This window comes from Nelumbo nucifera, chromosome 1 (genome assembly GCF_055504915.1).
Source record: "Nelumbo nucifera cultivar China Antique chromosome 1, China Antique-T2T, whole genome shotgun sequence".
NCBI lineage: Eukaryota > Viridiplantae > Streptophyta > Magnoliopsida > Proteales > Nelumbonaceae > Nelumbo > Nelumbo nucifera.
In genome coordinates this window covers 163,128,193-163,131,914 of record NC_142649.1, presented here as the reverse complement: position 1 = coordinate 163,131,914, position 3,722 = coordinate 163,128,193, and the positions used below count along the sequence as shown (strand labels likewise).

Below are 3,722 nucleotides of genomic sequence, written 5' to 3'. Positions count from 1 at the left end.
GTGGCTGATGTGTAGATAAATGCTTGGGTTCCACACCATACAAGGAAGCCCAACTGGGCAGCAGTTTGGAAGACTAAGTGAGCACATATACTTATTGGGCCTAAAGCCCATTTCGAATTGGGCTGATTTGATCAGTTAAATGAAGGGGCGGATCTGAGATTAGATTAGCAGATAGGATAGGGTCTTACCCTACCCACTCAGAGAGTCAAAATCTGAATACAGATTCAGATCTGGAAACCTCCTGATAAGATTAGGAGAGGGCTGATCTAATCTGTAGATAAGATAAGGGTCTATCCTTATCTCTTAATGGGAATTTGGATCAGCAACTCCTAATGGGATTCGGAGCTAATCCCTTTAAGGTTATAAAAGAAGGAAGGGGCGGCAACCTATAAGATTATCACATTCTCAAATTCAGAGAGAGAACATAGCACCGAGTGAGACTATGCTATTTTCTCCTTGCCGCTTCCTTCTTGCCACCGCCATAACTGCCAGTTCGATCTCCTCATTCTAGTAGGAACGATCAAGATTGGATCCTGATATCAGCCTTTGGAGAAAGGATGATATGAAGTTGTGCTTATAGCCTCCAGCGAATTCTTGTGAAAAGTTTGGTTCGTTGGATGAACACTGTTGATTATGCTACATCCTACAATGTGTCATCTTCAGTGGGAGCAGTTTTTGGTTCCTTCCTTGGGCGTGAACACCTCCATTGGGAGATACTGTTTATCCATATCAGGTATATCCCTCTCCTGCTTCTGGTTTCAGATTTGGTTCAGTTTAAGGTTCAAAATTGATCCTTAAAAATACAGATTTTCTAAAATAGGGAATGTGATTCCCATATGAGGGGACAGGAAATTTTTGAAATTTCGCCCAACCTACCTACAGGTTTCGGCCATCCATATGATGGATCTCTAATCCCTTCACTATAGAGGTGGCTATTATTGCCTTAAAAGAGTAAAAAATGCCTCTAAATGTTATAATGAGCATTACCTTGTCTAGGCTTGAACCCTTCTTGGCCAGCCTCCAAACAGTTCAAAACTTCCTTAATTTCTTCATCCAAAACCTGCACACTTTTACAAGAGTTAAAAATGCAGCTTCCTAAAGGATCATCTAATTTAGATGCATTAATTTTAGCTACGCCAACATCAATGACATTGATTGCATAAATTTCATGTTCAATTGTGTTGGGATATTTCATGGTTTTAAATACATTAAACACCACTTCTTCACCATTAATTCTAAGGGTAAGTAGACCTTTTCGCACATCAATTAAAGCATTACTTGTAGCAAGGAAAAGTCTCCCTAAAATCAGAGGCATTGTCCTATCTTCCTCCATATCCAACACAATGAAATCAGCAGGAATAATAAAATTGCCCACTTTGACTAAAACATCTTCTACTATTCCCCTAAGATATTTAATGCTTCTATCAGCTAATTGCAGGATAATAGTAGTAGGTGTCAGTTCATGCAATCAAAGTTTTTCAAAAATAGAATAAGGCATTAAATTTATACTAGCACCTAAATCACATAAATCTTTCTCAAATTCAGCATTCCCTATGGTGCAAGGTATAGAAAAACTCCTTGGATCCTTAAGCTTTGGGGGTAGTTTATTTTGAAGAATGGCTGAGCACTCTTCGTTTAGCTTCACCATCTCACAGGCCTCCCACTTCCTTTTATTCGACATCACCTCTTTCAAGAATTTGGCATATTTCGGCATCTGTGAAAATACATCAAGAAGAGGGAGATTAATATGAATCTTTTTAAATACTTCTAAAATTTTTTCAAATTGTTTATGCAACTTAGCTTTCAAAATTCTTCCAGGGTAGGGGAGAAGAAGTTTAATAACATCTAAATTCAATTTAGGTGTACTCCCTTCAGTCTCCTTTTGTGAATTGGCTACTTCAGCTTCCTTGTCATCATTCTGGGTCTCGCCAATTGTCTTCCCACTTCTCAAAGCTATGGCATTTACTTGCTCTCATGGATTCCTCTCCGTATTGTTGGGCAGTCGTCCCTCCTTTCTTTCCGACAATAGATTCACAATCTGCCCCATTTGGTCTTCTAAGTTCTTGATTGATGCTTCTTGACTTAAGAATCTCTTATCATGTTCTTGGAGATTTGCTTCAGTAGCATTGATGAACTTAGAAAACATTTATTCCAAGTTACTCTTCTTTTCTTGTGGGGGCGGCTGTTGTTGGAATCCCATGGGTGCTTTTTGCTGGTTGTTGTTCCATGAAAAATTTGGATGATTCCTCCACCCTGGGTTGTATGTGTTTGAGTAGGGGTTGAAATTCGGCCTGCCAGTATGAGAGATAAAATTAGCATGCTCATGTGAAGCAAAAGGATTACCTAATGGACAGTCAGAATTAGTATGTCCTATTTGACCACCGAAATCACATGGGATGCTAGATGATGTATTCATTGCTGCAATATTAAAAGTATCAAATTTTTTATTCAGACTAGCAAGTTGAGCAAATATGGATGCAAGGGAATCGATGTGGTGTACTTCCCTTCGATCAGTTTGGTCATTACTCCACTGGTAGTAGCTATTCGACACCATCTCTTCCACTAGATCATAAGCTTCCTCTGGTGTTTTTCTCATGATTGTGCCACCTGCAGCTGCATCAATAATAGAATGATTAGAGAGGGTAATACCATTATAAAAGGTTTAAATTTAATGCCAAGTTGGTATCCCATGGTGAGGACACTTCCTAAGCATCTCCTTGAATCGTTCCCATGCTTCATACAGAGATTCCCTCTCTAATTGAGCAAAAATAGTGATATCATTAATTAATTTTGTTGTTTTAGAGGGTGGAAAATACTTAGCCAAGAATTTTTGGGTCAGGTTATTCCAAGTAGTGATACTTCTTGTAGGGAGTGAGTTAAGCCAATCTTTAGCTCTATCACGCAATGAAAACGGAAATAGTCTAAGCCTAATAGCATCATCACTAATTCCATTATGTTTAAATGTATCACATATTTCTAGGAAGTTAAGAATATGTGCATTAAGGTCATCACTTGGCAACCCACTAAATTGAATACTTGTCTGAATCATTTGAATGATTGCAGGCTTGATTTCAAAATTGTTGGCTGGAATTGTGGGCTTGCAAATGCTGGAAGTAGCCCCATCAATGGTTGGACAGCATAGTCCAAGAGGGTGTGATTTGCTTTTGCCATCTCTTCCTCAACGTTTATTGCTGGTTCGCCAAGTTCAACCTCCTCTCTTGTTTTGCCTCTGTTGGCTCTTTGCAACAAGTGAAGGGTCCTCTCTATTTCAAGATCGAATCATGCTAGTCCTTCTTGTCTAGTGCGTGTCATGCACTAGTGAATCTAAACACAGCTAGAATTCGGACAAATAAAATAAAAATAAAATAAAATAGAAATAGAAATAAAAAGTTCAAATTAACCAAGGTTAACAAGTTCTAATATTATTTTAGGATTAAATCCCCAACCACGGTGCCAAAAATTTGATAACTATGATTATAACCCTAGAAAGTGCACTAGTTATCGAGTAGTATAAAAATATCGTTCCCACGAGGATTTAACAAAATAAGTATTAGAACTACAGCCTTCCCTAATTATTTGGACAATCGAATTTCAGATTTAAGAGTAAAGGCTACTGAAAGACAGAAAAAGAAAACAAGAGCAAGAGTATAATCATGGAAGTTGTATCTTTGTCTATTTTCTTTCTAGTGAGTCTTGAATCAGCCCAATCGGATCTCAGATAT

At 38.1% G+C, this 3,722-nt stretch overlaps 1 non-coding gene across 1 annotated transcript; it reads left to right on the top strand.

The window, feature by feature from the left end:
• The first annotated feature begins 2,684 nt into the window (after positions 1-2,684).
• On the top strand, positions 2,685-2,791 carry LOC148804087 (small nucleolar RNA R71). The gene has a single exon (XR_016081594.1). It is a non-coding gene; the product is annotated as a small nucleolar RNA R71 (small nucleolar RNA).
• Positions 2,792-3,722: the final 931 nt, after the last annotated feature.